Raw genomic sequence first — 18,436 nt, forward strand, 5'->3', positions numbered from 1 at the left:
CTTGATACCCTTTTCATAGTCACATTTTTGTAATTTTAACATCATTCTTATAATTTATACGAATTGTTTTTCATTATATTTATCTTTCTGGTGATTATTACCGAACTTCCCAGACGAAAATTCACTTTTTCTCTTGCACTTTAAAAATGTTAACTATGTGTTGAGACTACTCGAAAATCAGAGAAATCAAAAGATGTACTTATGAAGCTAATCGAAAGATGGAGGAGGATGAACACCTATCTAGAACGTATTAGGAATTTTATGTATTCATGCTAGAAATATAGTCGAAAAGTTTGAAGCATACATAAAACTTCTCGAAAAATATTGAGATCAACTCTTGCCAATAACAGATGATTCGAGATCGAAGACAATTATTTCGAGTTGAACAATGTTCGAGATTTGGTGAAGTTGTGTAGGTGCTTATGATCATACAAAGACAGTTAGCGTCCAAGTCGAGAAGTTAGTATACGCGAAGAACGGTTATGGGATGTTACACTTTAGAAGCCACATAATGAGCATAGTGGGTAGCGGTTATCTCATAGTGGTCTACGTGCACGAGCGTCTGAGTGAGTTAACCGTCATTGATTCACTCTATAAATTCAAGAAGCCTGCATTGTCACAAAGGTCGGAAAAACTCATACTGTCAGAACTAAATTCTGAAGCACTCTCTGCCCGCGCATATGGCTTTCGTGCACAGAATCATTTTTGGGTATGACTAATTCTTGGCCATTTTTACCTTGCTTTTTAGGAGTAGAATTAGTGTAGCTCTTTTAATTTATCTCTTGTAATCCATGAAGTTATATCATTTTGGCATTGTAATTCTGGAATAGTATGCAAGTTGAGTCATGATTTGTATTGCAAATATTTTAATTATCCATTCTGTTCATCTTAGCATTTATATGTCTGGAAATTATTGCTTGTTAATTGTTGAAGAATCATTAGAAACAAGTAATTACTAAAATTGTCCACTCCATTTCCTGTTCTTAAATCAAAAGCCTAAATTGAAACCATTTACGTGCTAGTTCGAATACAAAGAGTCCACGAACGAATTTCACCGTAAACAAATTGGCACGCCCGGTGGGACCTGTTTAAATCAAACATAATTGGACTAGTTTTGGGTATGTGTGTTGCATGAGACTTAGGAGTGGAAGAACAATGTCTACATCTAATAGAGAAACAGGCACGAACAATAATAATCACGTAGATGTAGAACAAGCAAATTCCAATCCCGATAATGTGACTAACGTGACCAGGGGGCAACGTCTTCATCCCCTGTGTTACTCGAAAACACAGCTAGGCAAACAAATGTTACTCAGGAACTAGCGAATGTCACTAGGGAATATCCTTGGGGTATGCCACAGAATTGGAGAAATACCCAACCTGTGCATGTCGAAATGCCAATACCGTTAATAAGACTTAATTCACAAATGCATGTATCCCCACAGGGATATAATCCTGGGCCGAATGGCATGGGTTTTGTTATGCATGACCCATATCAACATGTAGGGACAAGTCAGGAGGGTTCTCTGATTCGACAAGGCAGTTATGTACCTACGGGTATTAGTAACCAAGCCATGATGGCTCTTCGACAACAAATGGACCATAGTAATCATGACATGGTTAATTTGTTGTCAACTCAAATGCATAATATTATGACTCCTCTGTATGAATTGATAAATAAAATAGGAGATAAATTAGGTGATGGGACACCTTCGAGAGCCATGAGCACGAATCTGAATGAGATGGAAAATCCTGGGGGGAATGAGAATTTTCATCAGAACGTAGTTCGACCTAATAGGAATCCACAGGACAACTTAGATCAAATGGTAGAAAGAATACTGAATAGACATGGATTCGACGTAGGTCGAAATGAACGTCCTTACTTTGTGTCAGCCTTCCCAGATTATATAACTCAAGTAGAACTACCCCGAGGAATAAAAGTGCCAAAGTTTTCAAAATTTGCGGGAGAGTTAACTGAGTCAACAGTCGAACACATAGCTAGGTATGGGGTTGAATGTGGGGATTTGACAAATAATGAGTATTTAAAAATGAAATATTTTCCAAGTTCATTGACTAAACACGCTTTTACATGGTTCACAACCTTGCCCCCGAATTCGATACACACTTGGGTTCAGTTAGAAGGTAGTTTCCATGAACATTTCTTCAGAGAAGAAACGAAAGTGAGTATAGTCGATCTAATGAACATTAAGAGGCAAAACCAAGAAACTTTAGATGACTATCTAAATAGATTCAGGCAATTGAAATCTCTATGTTATACTAATATACCTGAACATGAATTAGTTAGGATTGTAGCAACGGGGTTAGATTTCTCGATACGCAAAAAATTAGTGAATGAACAGTTGAGAGACATGACCCAATTAGCCGAGAAGGTAAGAAGAATTGAGAAAATCAAAATAGAAAAAGAAAGATTAAGAAAATTTGATAAGTTTGTTCGAAAGGAAAAGGTGGCTTACTTAGAAAATTCTGAATTCAGTGAAGATTCTAACTGTGAGGTTTCGAGTGAAGATTTTGAGATCAACTTAGCAGAACTGCGTCCTGGCCCCACGTATCAATGTCAAATGTTAAAACCAAGAGATAGTGTAGAAGGAAATTCAATTAAGAAATATAGTTTCGACGTAACTAAAGCAGAAAAGATATTTGATATCTTACTAAAAGATAAACAAATTGTACTCCCAGAAAATCATAAGATCCCATCATTCGAGCAGAGAAAAAGAAAGAAATTTTGCAAATATCATAATATGTATGGTCATTGGACTAACAACTGTGTACGTTTCAGGGATTTGATAGAAAAGGCGATTATTGATGGTCGCCTTTCTTTCGGAGAGAAGGATATGAAAGTTGACACAGACCCATTCGCTGCTCATACTGGATATGTCGAACCAGTTTCGATGGGGATCAACATGGTGGATGTTGCTGTCGAGGATGATGAGAACATCGAACCGATTTCTGATGAGAAGCTCGAAGAATTAATGGAAGATTTTGCTAAGGAACAGGAGCCCATCTACCCTAAAGAGGGAGATAGCTTAGTCGAGTTCTTGTCTAAAAAGAAAGAGGTGGATAGGGAAGTGATGTTATGTCCTCGATGCAGCGCTGTTTTTGATAGAGCTGCTGCTAAAGCCTTTGAAGAATCAGATATGATGAGGAACTACAAAGCTGAAAATCTTCGACAAAAACCCAAGCCTAATGCTGGACCAAATGCTGGGTTAACTATGAGGCAGGTTCATATGCCTCAATATAATTCCAGTAGGAAAAATGGAGATGTATAATTCATCGAGATTCGACAATACTTTTGTGCCGAATGCGAATGTGCCTGTGGGAAAATGGACTGCTCCACCAAGGCCAATGATGAGAGGCTTGGGTCGAGGAAAATAGGTAATGAATTATGCTGCACATCCAATGCAAGGAATTCCTGGGAAAGCTCCAAATTCGACTACAGGGCCCGGTAGAGTCTCGATTGGAGGCTATGGGCGTGGCTTTCGACAGTCTTTCAACAATCTGACCAAAACCCAGTGGAGAAGACAACAAAGGATGCGGAAGGCTACTTTTGAGGGTCTTGGAGGAAACCGTTTCTCGGTTCCGGTACCTCAGAAAGGGGAATCATCTCGGAAGTTCATCGAGGATGATGAAGACATGATTACAGATTGTTTCGAGAGTGGTTTTGAGGACTCCCTAGAAGATATTTATGGAGTAGTCTCCATTCTACCCTCCGAGTATGCTGGGGCTATGGAGTCAGTGAATGAACAAGAGGATATCCATAGGGAAGACTTCTTTGACGACCCCAACTATGAATCCAAAATCATATGGGTCAATCAAATCTCGAGGGTTATCCCCAAATTCAATTATGTTGTGTTCTACTCTCCCACAGAGGAAATGAAAGGACACCTTAAGCCCCTATTGTTGACATTGATGATCGAGGGGCAAGAGGTGAATAAGGTCTTGGTCGATGGAGGTGCAACTGTGAACATCTTACCCAAGACAATGCTGAAGAGGTTTGGGAAATCCTTGGCTGATTTAAAGCCTCACAATATAATGATCTTGGACTATGCAGGAAAATTTTCGCATCTTGAAGGCATGATTCTGCTTGATGTGCAGATTGGGAGTGTAAAGAGGACCACTATGTTTATAGTGACGCCATCCAAGGCGAATTTCAATGTCTTGCTAAGTCGAGAGTGGATTCATGGGGTAGGTGTTGTTCCTTCCACGGTGCACCAAAAGATCTTCTTCTGGAACGATGAAGAAGGGTTGGAGGTTCTCGAGGCTAACCAGAGAACATATGAAGTTGGTATGTATTTTGCTGATCAACAATTGACAACATTTGCAAAGACCAAGCCTTTCGATGCGTACAATTCTGGAGTGATGGATGAAGAAGAAGGGATTAAGAAAACTTTCTGCTGGGACGTGAAAAAAGGGTTTGTGATTCGAGCCGAAAAAGATTCGGCTCCACTCGATGAATGAAGCGTAAAGATCCTTACTCGAGCTTTTTAGCTCGAATATCGGCCTATGTGGCCGATCGAACGGCCAACATGGCCGAGGGAAATGAAGGTGAGGAGGCATGTTTAAAGGAAATTGGAAAAAATAGCACGGTCACTTTGGCCAAAGAAAAACAAAGAAAGAAAGGGAAAATAGATTTCGAGGTCGAAAAGGATAAAAAACAAAGAAGAGAAGAAAAAGAGATAGACTTCGGAATCGAAAAGAATGAAGGAAAATAAAAAACAAAGAAAAACTGAGATCAAGTTGTCTCGAGACAAACAGAAAAAGAAAAAATAGAAGGAGACCAGGAGGTCGAACAATCAGAAGAAGGCAAAGAGCAAGAACTAGAACCCAAGTTAGATTGTATTTTCGATGATTCGCCCCTGGGATTCGAAAGGGCCGCCAATGAAGAACATAAGTTAGAATCCCAAGACCCACTTGAAGAAATTAATCTGGGAACTGTCGAAAACAGGAAAGTAACTTATATCAGCAAGTTCTTGCAAGGGGAGTTAAAGGAGGAGATAATTTGAGTTTTGCACGAATACAAAGATTGCTTTGCATGGGATTATGATGAAATGCCAGGACTAGATCGAGAGTTGGTGGAGCATAGGCTACCCATGATCCCAGGAAAGAAACCTGTGAAGCAAAGTCCGCGAAGATTCGCTCCTAAAATAATCGAAAAAATCAAGGGAGAAATTGAGAGATTACTGAAAGCGAAGTTCATCAGAACTACAAGATATCCTGAGTGGATCTCGAATGTAGTGCCGGTTATAAAGAAAAATGGGAAACTCAGAGTATGCATTGACTTTCGAGATCTCAACATGGCGACTCCCAAAGATGAGTATCCTATGTCCATTGCTGAAACTATGATAGACGCTGCTGCAGGTAATGAAATTATGAGTTTTCTTGATGGTTATTCTGGATACAACCAAATTTATATTGCAGCTAATGACGTATCGAAAACTACTTTTCGATGTCCAGGTGCTTTAGGCGTCTATGAATGGGTAATGATGCCATTTAGACTAAAAAATGCAGGTGCTACTTATCAGAGGGCAATGAATTTAATATTCCATGATCTAATTGGTAAGTTTGTACAAGTATATATTGATGATATAATTGTTGGGTCGAAACAAAAAGAGGATCACCTAAGCCATTTAAAACTATCTTTCGAGAGAATGAGAAAACATGGTTTGAAAATGAATCCATTAAAATGTGTTTTTGGTGTTATAGCGGGAGAATTTCTGGGGTTTGTCATACACTAGAAAGGAATTGAAGTAAATCGAAACAAGACGAAAGCTATCATGGAGACTAGACCTCCATCGAACAAGAAGGAACTTCAATCTCTCCTAGGTAAAGTAAACTTTCTGCGAAGATTCATATCGAATTTGTCTGGTAAAACTAAAGTATTTTCTCCTCTTTTACGTTTAAAAAAGGAGCAAGAATTTCGATGGAATGAAGAACACCAGAAAGCGTTCGATGAAATCAAAGTTTACTTGGCCCATCCTCCAGTGCTTGCACCACTCTCTGAAGGGAAGCAACTAAAGTTGTACATTTCAGCTAGCGATTCGACTATTGCGGGCATGCTAGCGCAAGATGATGAAAATGGCATCGAGAGAGTCATTTATTATTTAAGTCGAATGTTAGTAGGAGCAGAAACTAGATATATCCCTTTAGAGAAATTATGTTTAAGTCTTTATGTTGCTTGTACAAAGTTGAAGTACTATATTAGGCCTCGTGATGTTGTAATATTTTGTCGAAGTAATGTGATTAAGTATATGTTGAGTAAACCTGTGTTACATTCTCGAGTCGGCAAATGGGCACTTGCGTTAACAAAATATTCATTAACGTTCGAACCATTAAAATCAATTAAGGGACAAGTAATTGTAGACTTTCTTGCAGATCATTCGAAAGGAACTGAGGAAATTAATTTCTTAACCACCAAGTCTTGGGAATTATTTTTCGATGGCTCGAAATATGAATTAGGCACTGGGATAGGGTTATTAATTATTTCACCTGAGGGGATTCCTACTAAGTTATCATTCAAAACAAATACAGGATACTCGAACAATGAAACTGAATATCAAACAATCACTACTGATCAAGGCACAATATTTACGGGTCGAAAAGTTACTCGATATGCTGAATCGCGAGGAATTAAGTTGATAACTTCAACACCATATTACGCACAAGCAAATGGACAGGTAGAGGCTGCTAATAAGCTGATTATTGGTTTAATTAAAAGTCACATTTCGGGTAAGCCTCGAAGCTGGCATGAAACACTTGTTCAAATTCTATGGGCACATAGGAATTCCCCCAGAGATGCCACGAAGACTACTCCCTACAAACTGGTATATGGGCATGACGCCATTTTGCCTTTAGATATTAATTCGCAATCAATTCACGTGCAAAAACAGAATGATTTGCCTATCGAGGATTATTGGAACTTGATGTATGACGAATTAATATTTCTAGACGAAGAAAGGTTAATAGCGTTACAAAGCCTTGTTCAACAAAAAGAAAGAGTCGAGAAATCATACAATAAGAAAGTGAAAGCACAACGATTTCGAGTCGGGGACTTGGTGTTAAAGGTGATCCTTCCCATGGATCAGAAATCTCGATACCTAGGGAAGTGGTCCTACAATTGGGAAGGTCCCTTTATAGTCGAGCAAGTATATTCAACCAATGCGTATGTGATTAGAGAATTAAATTCGAATGCAAGCAAAGTAATAAATGGAAAATACTTAAAGTGCTTTCATAAAAGGGTAGAATGCTGATTGTTCAAGGATAAATGAAAGTAAAGATAGAAAAGGGAAATCTAATTATTACAAAATTTTGATCTAAAATCTTTGAAAACCTTATAAGCCTCATCCAGGCTTTGCCTTCGAACAGTGCATTGAGCCTCCAAGTGTTTCTTCTGTTCCAAGGTCTTCGCAAGTCGAGAGGATATGGCCTTGCCTTCATCTTTGAGATCTGTTTGACGTTGCTTGATCTCTTGGCTTTTAACCTTGATACCATCTTTCTTCGAGTGGGTATTGTCCAATTCATGTTGAAGACTCTTGATGGTTGTTTCTATATCCTCCTCCTCTTTTTATAATTTTTGCAAGGAAGAAATCATTTCTGCCGTTGAGCTCTTGATGGAAATCAACTCCTCACGAAGGCTCTCGAGCTTAACACGGTCGTCCTCGCTTTCGATCTCAATCTGAGACAGTTCCTGGAAGGCAGTGGACCATTGAGCTCGAAGATCCCATGTGAGGCTGAAGGGCTTAATAAATTCTTGCAACTCAGAATGAACCTCGGGAGGAAGATCCGAATAAGACAATAAATCTTCGACCATCTGTTCCACTTCTGTCTTAAACGTAGGGAGAAGAAAGGCTTGATCAAGGTTTTCGACATATGCTTTCAATCGGAAAGAATCAAGCAAAGGTTGATAAGATGGAGTCTCAGAACCTTGCTCGATGACCTTTTCTTTTTCTTTTTCTTTTTCTGACCCCGAAGGACCACTCGTCCAATTGTTCAACACCTCGAAGATACTGTTAATATCTTCATCCTCGTCATTAAAGAAGCTCATCAAGTCCAAATCTGGAGAAGGAATTGATGAAAGGCCCTGGATGGAAGAGGTAGTACCCTTTTGGGTTAAGGGAGAAGTTGTGAAGGGTCTTGGAGACTCAGTTGAATCTGAACAAAAAAGGAGAAAATAGCTATGAGATAGTTCCGTTAAGAGTCACGATAAAGGTGTGAAGTTAAAAGAAATATACCCCTGTTTGGATTCAAGGGGGGTTGAAGCGTGAAAGAATCTTCACCTTGGGCAGACTCTTGCAAAGTCTCCACATTCACCAAAGGTTCCGACTGGGGAACCTTATCCTCTTCGACTTGAGGAGGAATCTGTATCGAGGCCACAACTGAAGCTATTTCAGTAACATTCAATTGGGGGGTGATCAACTGCAAATGAACGATACGATTAGAGAGATTCAAGTTCACAAAATGAAAACTGGGAAAAGACAAACCTGTTGAGATGCCCCAGTAGCATGAAGGAGGTCTTTCGACATTTGCCGAGAGGAGTCGATTTGGATAACTTCGACGCCCTATTATGAACAAGTATCTTAGGAAATTCGAAGAAAGAAGGAAATATGAGGAAATGTAATCGAAAATCAAAACAAAAGTACCTTAGGAAATGACTTCATTACATCTTGAAGAAGTTTCTCACCGGAGGGCTTCTGAGGTTTCTTGGAAAGAGGAATTACTAACTTTCCCTTGCCTTTATCCTGCTTTTTCGTGGTCGAGACCTAAAATTGGAAGACACATTCTTTTTAAGACTCGAAATAAAGGGTAATGAAAAAAATAAAGGCAAAATAATGTACTTACAGTCTTGGTGCTGCTTGAGTCAACCTTTTGTACCTTTTGTTTTTTCGAGGTTGCAATACTCTGCAATGTAAGAACCAGAAAAGGTAGTGAAATAAATGCAAGAAGTCAGATTAAAGGGCAAAGTTGAAAATAATTGTACCTTAGAACGTAAAGAAACCTTGTCAGCAGCAGTCTTTCTTTTTCGACCTTGCAATGATGATTCCTTTGCATCATCATTATCATCACTCTCCCAATCGGGATTTTGCTCATCGTGCTGTGGAACACGCTGAGAAATGGCAGCTGTATAACACAACATAGTAAAGAGATGAGATAAGTACAATGAAAAATTCGAGAGATTTCCTTGAGTATAGACATTTACCAGGGGGAGGATTAGTGTTATCGACCCAACATAGTGGCCACCATCTTCTTCGAGGAAAATCGTACAGGGAACATTTCGCATAAGTAACTCGATTCTTTACAGGAACCACTTTATGCTCGAGGTAAAATGGGTCGACTGTTTTTACCCAAGGGGGATAAGACAAATATTTAGCTAAACCAAAAAGAGCATTTGGAAGAGGAGGTATATTTTTAGGGCAAAAGTTTTCGAAATCAGTTTTCCCTCGAGGATTGATTACCTTTTTTGAGCGGATGTTCCTCTGTACCATTTTCGATAGAGAGACAGATGCATCGAAGATGGTTCAACTAATGTTGTCGGGTCGATAACAAACTTTAAAGAATTGCTCGAATTGATAAATAATATTTCGGTTCTTGAAAGTACCTAATTGTTTGGGTCCCTGCGAAGAAAGAAGAAAATTAATCAGCTTCTTCAGAAAACCATCAAAGTCAATAAGTTTATCTACGTAATAGTCACACCACCATCGAAGATAACATCTCGAGATTAAGAATGAAGGAGAGAAAGTGGATGGTGTGAGTTCAAGTTTCTTGTCGGGGCGGAGAATGAAATCTAGAACTTCTTGATAATTGCCTTCTTCAACGCAGATGTCAGCATCGATACTCTCTTTACGTCGAAGAGGAAGGGGTTTCATTTGACAAAGTCCAAATTGTCGAGCAAAGAGCTGGGGCTGGTAAGGATAAATTCTAACATCTTTTTGTCGCATCCCCGAAAATATGATATCCCAAGACAAGAATTCAAACCAGATCTCACTTGAATCTGAAATTATATTTCCAGCTCGGTTATTCTGTCGAAGCCAAGATGGACCTACTAAAATGGGTCGAATGAAAGGAGCCAGATCTTCACTAAAATCTGTAAAGCTGAGAATAGCCTTGATGTATGTTGCAAAATTATCTATTGAACGCTTTCGAGGGGTCAATGTTGTCAAACGAGCACCCTCAAGCTCGCAGGTCGAAGGAAAGGTTGAAGTAAGTGAAAGTTTCTTCTCGAAGATGGAATTGAGCCATAGTTGAAGCAACCATGATGGTCCAGAAAGATTCCGAGATCCAGATTCACGAGAAAGACTTTCCGAAGCTTCATCGAGACAGGTGTACAGAGATGCTAGCAAGAGTTTGCTTAAACAAATTTTATTTTTTAAATGTAAGGCTTGAGCTAGATTGTAATAATATTTTGGAACTTGTAAAGAGGGAGTACAGAAAACACAAGCAGATAACCAATACATTAAAAAAGAAATGTGTTCAGAATTTGAAACAGGGGTACTAGCTTGTCTTACATGGGCATTAATAAAAGCTAGATAGGTCTTCTTATCCCATGTAATGGAAAGCTCCTTGATTGAAATTTCTTCCTCGAAGGCATCAGGGTAAAATCTATCTCCAACAGGGGCCAAACCGGTTATTGCTGCGATGTCCAACAAGGTGGGACAGACAAACCCACAAGGGAACTCGAAGGCTCGAGTTTCTCTATTCCAGAAAAAAATCGCAGAGAGAAGCATTTGGGGGTTGAAAAGATGTAGATCACATTTGGCAAGTTGAATAAATTCGTATATACCAGTTTCGACCCAGGAAGAACTCATTGCGTTTTCTATGCGTTGTAACCATTGTAGATGTCTATCTTTGATGGGGGGAAAAGCCCTAAAAATCTTAGTGGTGTCTCTAAATAAAGAAAGATCTATTTCTGGAGAATGAATGAAAGGTAAAGTGGACGAGTCTTCGGGCAGTAAAGTATTACCAAATCTTTTCTTGTTTTGACCAGCAAAAGGTCCTAAGAAAGCATGGACGCTACCATTCTCAAGAGAGAAAGGAAGAAGTACCTGAGATTGGAAAATCTTCAAACTTGCTTCTTCCATGCCAGGAATGGGAACGAAGGTCTCATTGCTTTCAGGGACAGTACAGACTTGGGCACCAGCCATCAACAAAGAACCCGCCTGGGTTGAACCCGCCTGATTTGAAGTCGCAGCGGCCATGGTGGTCATAGTGGTAGTGGCCATGTTAGGAGATGTTACAGTGGCTAGGGTAGGAGAAGATGCAAATGCAGTAGTAGGAGAGACTGTGGAGGCCACGACAGCGGAAGTGGACGCAGCAGAAGAAGCCATAACGAACAAAAGCAAGAACAGAGAGAACGGCCGGAGAAGAAGATCAAGAACCAGAGCAAAAGAAGGAGCGATGAGCAAGAAAACTTGGGCGCAAAGGAAGACAATGGTGAAAATAGTTTAACCCTAAGGTAAAACAAGGTTTTGAACGTTTTGGTGGGCTTGAGTCAAATGGGCTTAGCAAACGATGAAAGTAGTTTAACCCTAAGGTAAAAACAAGGTTTTGAACGTTTTGGTGGGCTTGAGACAAATGGGCTTGGCAAACAAATTCAAATGATTAATTTGAATATCCGTAACAGCCGCCAAAAGATATTTTCCCCAACGACAAATTTATGGAGCAGAGTGAGCACGCGCCGTCAGGGTAATCAATTTCCCATCAAACGGTCATTAGCATTAAATGAGACAGGGATAGATTTTAATCGAAGAAATATAATGACACACTATCCAAACGTCAATAACAACCTTCGATAGGAACTCAATCTTTCTGGCTGATGTCCACATCAAGATTGAATTCCTAGGGGGGCATTTGTTGAGACTACTCGAAAATCAGGGAAATTGAAAGACATACTTATGAAGCTAATCGAAAGATGGAGGAGGATGAACACCTATCTGGAACGTATTAGGAGTTTTATGTATTCGTGCTAGAAATATAGTCGAAAAGTTTGAAGCATACATAAAACTTCTCGAAAAATATTGAGATCAACTCCTGCCAATAACAGCTGATTCGAGATCGAAGACAATTATTTCGAGTTGAACAATGTTCGAGATTTGGTGAAGTTGTGTAGGTGCTTATGATCATACAAAGACAGTTAGCGTCCAAGTCGAGAAGTTAGTATACGCGAAGAACGGTTATGGGAAGTTACACTTTAGAAGTCACATAATGAGCATAGTGGGTAGCGGTTATCTCATAGTGGCCTACGTGCACGAGCGTCTGAGTGAGTTAACCGTCATTGATTCACTCTATAAATTCAAGAAGCCTGCATTGTCACAAAGGTCGGAAAAACTCATACTGTCAAAACTAAATTCTCAAGCACTCTCTGCCCGCGCATATGGCTTTCATTCGTGCACAGAATCGTTTTTGGGTATGACTAATTCTTGGCCATTTTTACCTTGCTTTTTAGGAGTAGAATTAGTGTAGCTCTTTTAATTTATCTCTTGTAATCCATGAAGTTATATCATTTTGGCATTGTAATTCTGGAACAGTATGCAAGTTGAGCCATGATTTGTATTGCAAATATTTTAATTATCCATTCTGTTCATCTTAGCATTTATATGGCTGGAAATTATTGCTTGTTAATTATTGAAGAATCATTAGAAACAAGTAATTACTAAAATTGTCCACTCCATTTCCTGTTCTTAAATCAAAAGCCTAAATTGAAACCATTTACGTGCTAGTTCGAATATAGAGAGTCCACGAACGAATTTCACCGTAAACACTATGAGTTTGTCTCTCTTTGTTTCTTAATCAGATTGACCATACCACGAGTGCTTACGTAGCAAAGATTTTTCACAACCCTCAAATTAGAATCTCCAAGCTAGTTAAACGGATTGGACAACAAATAAAGAATCATAATTACATTCCAAGAAACACATGCAACAGTTGTTATTTCTCCAAACAAAAAGAAGACGGGGAAAAGAAGAAAGAAAATTAAAGAAGGAATTTCATAACATTTCAGTCAATAAGAGAATAAATGCTAATAATAAAAAAAGCCTCACGCTTACGGAAAACAATTAAAGGTTATATACTAGATGATAATAGTAGTGGTGTGGTAAATGATCGAGCTTCCAAAATTGAAAGGTATCGAATTAATTGCATTATAGGTTGGTAGGCTTTTATCTTCCATTTCGTTTAACGTGCGTGTATTTGCAACCATAAGATATGTTTATTAGGTTGCAACCATAAGATATGTTTATTAGGTTTAGGTTTGGTCAAACACTTGGTGATACTTTATGTTAAGGTCGCTGTCATGGAATTCTTCAACTCTTGCCGAATTAGCAAATAATAATATATAATTTCTATCAAAAACAAACCTAGGGCAACATTAGTTGTATCACCAACCCAACCCTTTAGTTGTGTTATAATGGGGCGACTGTGGATGATTTTTAGGAATCGTTTGAATTTGTTATGCAATTATTATGCTTAACATTTTTCTTTTTTTGTGGATAGAAAACATTATAATCCATCAGTTCCGAACAAAGTGCGCTCCGGGTATTTGCTGAGAAGGATGGACAAGCATCTTAGCATTACAGATATATCAATAACTTAATAATAAAGTGGAGACGGCATGTACAAGTACAAGAATATAGAAGGAATTATGTGATATGATCTATTTATTTATAACTATAGTATAGTACACGTTGGCTTTTACACACGTTTTAATTATATATATATATATATATATATATATATATATATATATATGTTTTAAAAAAAATTTAATTACATGCTTTTTAGCTTAAAATAATTGTCCAGTAAAAAATACCTGAAATTTTTTCTAAAAATCATAATTAAATAATGCTAATATAAAATATTAGATATTTTTTATATATCAAACTGAAGCGGAAAATAATAAAAAAAATATAAGTAACTTTTAAGATAAAATAGATATTTAACGTAAAATGTAATTTAAATCGTAATATGATGTGTATGAAATTTCTCTCGAAATCACTTGCTTCTATACACTTATCTGATACATTTTTTTTATCGGGTTTTACTTGAACCTAATTAATGAATGCAAGAAAGTTGGCGATAGTGAATATGAGAAAAGAAAAACGTAAATAAGCGTCTGCCAAAAGTCGAGGTTAAACATTTGAAGCGGACACTAATTATTAATTTGTATTGTTTAAGTGAGGGCTTTTATGTTGAATTAATGATGTCCACATACTTTCAAATAATGATTTTGAGTGATTACTATATGCCAATCATTTAGAAATCTAAGAATATAGAAGAAATGAAGAATAAAAATATTTTTATTAAATAATCTCTTATACGGTCACGTAAAATTGAGACAAGTGTAATGCATAATAATTAAGGTAATTAACTTTCATGTCCAACATCCAACATATTGTGATGAGTATATGTATTTTTCAGGTGTTTACAAGTCTAAAACTTGTTTGAACATTTCACGTCTTAAACATATATATTCAAATGTTCGAAAAACTTATTTGATAAGTGCTATAATAATTTGTAGATGTTATAAATGATTGCTTTATTTCATCTTTTGTAATTGTGTGCAAATTAGTACAATACATCTGAACTAAGTGTAGCATTCAAAAAAGGAAAGTTTACCACATAGAAAATTATTAGTCCATTTAGTAGTAAGTTCAGAAGTCTTTGCTCTATACTTAATTCCCTTATCATGCCAAAACATTTGTGTTGTGGGTTGCATCAATTGTTTTGTGGGGGAGGCTAGGTGGGCCAAGTCACTGTCGAATCATGGCGCTTGGGCTGCTACGCTCTTAAGTAGAAAGAGTTGCGCCCTGACTATCAGCTATAGTTTTTGGCCTAGTGGTAAGCACTCGATCCAACAATGGGTATCAGAGCCAAGGTCATGAGTTCGATACCCAGCGGGGCAATTGCTGAGGGGGAAATTGTTGCGGGTTGCATCAATTGTCCCGTGGCGGAGGCTAGGTGGGCCAAGTCACTGTCGAATCATGGCGCTTGGGCTGCTACGCTCTTAAGTAGAAAGAGTTGCGCCCTGACTATCAGCTATAGCTTTTGGCCTAGTGGTAAGCGTTCGATCCAACAATTTGTGAATCCTTGAAACAAATGAACAAGTGTTGAAGAAAAATCATATTGTGAAGATCGAAGATCTCCTTTCAAATGACCAAGTATCAAGGCTCTCTCACCAACAAACATATCTTTGAAGCCTATAAATACAACAAGATTTGAATAGAAGAAGAGAGAACTCTATGAACCTCATGAATATAAGCACTACCAAGATGTGTATAAACTCTATTAAATTCTCTCTCTAAGTTTGAATGTCTTGTAAAATAATCGTGGACAATTAGAGAAAACTTAAGTTTAGCTATTCTTGCCTAGCAAGTAAAATATCTTTTGAGTGAACTCAAACATACATATCTTATCTATGATAGTTAGTGATGGCATCATGTCAAGGAGGACAAGAGTAACACATTGAAGGACCCAAGAGAAATGGGTTAGTTATGAAGATTTAACTAGTTTAGAGTTCGATGGGCTTGGTGAGCCCAAGCCGTCCTTCACATGGGCCATCTCTGAGATCTTGATTATCCACCATGTAGTATGTATTATATTAGTATAGGTTACATACATTTTGATCTTATATTTTGGGCGACATAAATTAGGGTTTTTAAGCCCTAGACTTATTGGGCTTATTAGGCCTTGGGTATTTTGGTACTCAATATTGGACTTATTTTGTTTCTTTTATTATTTCTTAATATTTAGAATAGTTTGGTCATTATATTTAGGCCATTAAAGTATATTTTGAGAGGAAAAGCTTAAGTAGGCAAAATTAGCTAGCTTAGGTCACATTTAGGTGTAATTTGATATGCATTTGGTGGACATGTACTAGTCTAAAGTTGGTTGCACATGTTCAGCCCCCAAGTAACCTTAAATTAACCCTAAATTCAACTTAAATTAAATTGGATTTGCACATGGGGTAAGTATATGGCAGCCAAGGAAATTTGAATTTTAAGTTCCCTTGGAAATTCAAATTTCCTACACCAAAATGCTTGCCTCAAGTGTGGCACCAATTTGAAGCTCCTTTGGCCTATAAATTAATCTCTCCTCACTCACTTGTACACACTTTGAGATTAATATACAGAGCATTCTACAAAACTTGCAAATTCTCTCCATCTTGAAGTCCAATTAGGCATGTAGAAACTAGGGTTCTTGGAAAGCTTATAGGTTTAGTTTTTTTATGAGAAATCCTTTGTTCACTTGGCTTAGGTGCTTCAAGTTCTAGTTTTTCTCAGGTCCATCCTCTGTACTTGATCCATCCAAGTCCAGAAATCCGCTCAAGGAAGATCCCAGGAGCTTGAAGCAAATCAATTGGAGAATAAGTTCATCATTCTTCAAGATTTGCCATCATTTTTGGTATCAAATCCATGGTTGGCTCCCTTGAGGTTTAAGTTCTCTTTTCATTGATTGACTTGTGTGAATCTGTTCTTATATGTCTTGGTTGTGTTCATGTTGATTTAGATCTAATTTCTAGCAAAATTTAATTGATAAATCTATGTTGTTGTGATTGTTCCTTAATTTCTCAATCATATGCTACTAGGATTTCTACCATGTGCTAATTTTGTTTTGCTTGAGTCTTGATCTACTTTTGGTTTGGTCATTTGATTGCATTGAGTGTGATTTTGATTTTTGAATCTTTGATTGTTGTCTAGAAGTCATGTTTAGTCCTTATAATGTCAAAATTCCAAGAAATGCTTAGTTTAACCTAATTTGAAGTCAAATTTTGGTTGTTTTGTGTTTTGGCCAAATTGATCTTGTTTTGCTTTGGTTCTTTTTATTTTACATATTTCAGTTTATATTTTTATTAGATCATTGATGAATTCTTAGAGTTAGGCTTCCATTATGTCTTTCTAAAGTTTCAATTGAAATTTGCCTACAAAATTTTCAAGAAAATTCAAATTTATTCAAAAGTTCCAATTCCAATTTGAATTTAATTTTTCATGCATGACTTAGGGGTTGTATGTTATGGAAAACACTTGAAAACCAAGTTACAAAATAGAGAAGAAATTTCAAAGTGATTGGAAGTGTGAAAAGGAATCAAATCTAGGTCATACAAAAAACATGCACTAGAAATTTGAAATTCAAATTGCTTGCTAAGAACCGGATCTCTTATGCATTTCTAGTGGCTGGAAAATTCTGGAAAATGGAATTATTTCTTCTCATTATTTGAATTCAAAAGAAATGGAAAAAGAAATTTTAAAAAAGAAAAATCTAATTAAATAGAAAAAGCTGAGAAGAAGTAAATTGGAAAATCCTTAAAAATTTGCTACTAAATCAATTGGTTCATGTAATTTTGTGCTTATTATTCCTTCTGCGTTCTTTATTTTGGTTTTCTTCATCTATTCTAGAATCATCCCAGGTCATTCTTTTGAGTACTAGCTTCATTTGATGTGCTTGTTTCTAGTAGTTGAAGTCTTGCTTGAAATTCTTTGAGTTTGTCTACATATTAAATCCTTTTTGAGTTTAGCTTTTCTAATTGACTCCTTTTTTGTGTTAATTTCATTTGATCTCCTATGTACTAGAAGTGGCATCAAACCTTTGCAAAGGAAACAAACATTGGCCTACAAGAACTATAAGAAAGAAATGAATTCTAAAAACTAGGATAATTGGACTTAAAAATTAACCTACGATTCCTAGACTTCTAAATTACCTTAACAAGAGTGAATCCTTCCTTATTCATTGAGGGAAGTCATTGTATGCTTTGATTTGTTTGTTCAAGTGTGCAGGTTTCAAAAGAAACAAAATGCAAGGATTAGCAACGGAATTAGAGACTGAAAATTTGTTGTTGGAGATTTTCGTCACAAAATCCATCTATAAATCTCTTAAAATATGTCACTAAATTTTAGGCTAGTTTACATTTTCTTACAATTTCTTGTATTTCAATCAATTCTAATTGCTTGGAGGGATTATTAAGAAGCTGGTCCAATATATTCTAATCTGTAAGCATTTAATTTCACATTAGTACTAGTGGAAGTGTCTTGATTAGCTCCAAGTGTTGGTTAAACTTTCACTTAGGGAACCGACTAGCATGCTTAGCATTTTCCTTTGTTTAAAGCTTTACAATTGTATGTTTTAATTTTTTTTTTCTACTGTTGGTTGTTGTTTGATGTTTTAGGAAAGCAATTTCTAAGTTCCAAAGGCTTAGTTTGTTGTTTAGAACCACATTTAGCAAATAACCTTTAGCAACCTTTTTTTTTCTTTTCTTTAGAAAACTTCTTTTTGAAAAATTTCTTTTTGAAAACTCTCTTTGTTTAACCATGAGTAAACATTCCTCAAGTGGTAGTGACTCAAGCTCTCCAAAAAGTTTTTCACATCTTGCTCAAGAGCTTAAGGCACTAAAACTTTGGAAAAAACAACAGATGCTAGCAATAAAGAAAAACTTTTG

This window comes from Cajanus cajan, chromosome 6 (genome assembly GCF_000230855.2).
Source record: "Cajanus cajan strain Asha chromosome 6, NIPB_CcT2T_4, whole genome shotgun sequence".
NCBI lineage: Eukaryota > Viridiplantae > Streptophyta > Magnoliopsida > Fabales > Fabaceae > Cajanus > Cajanus cajan.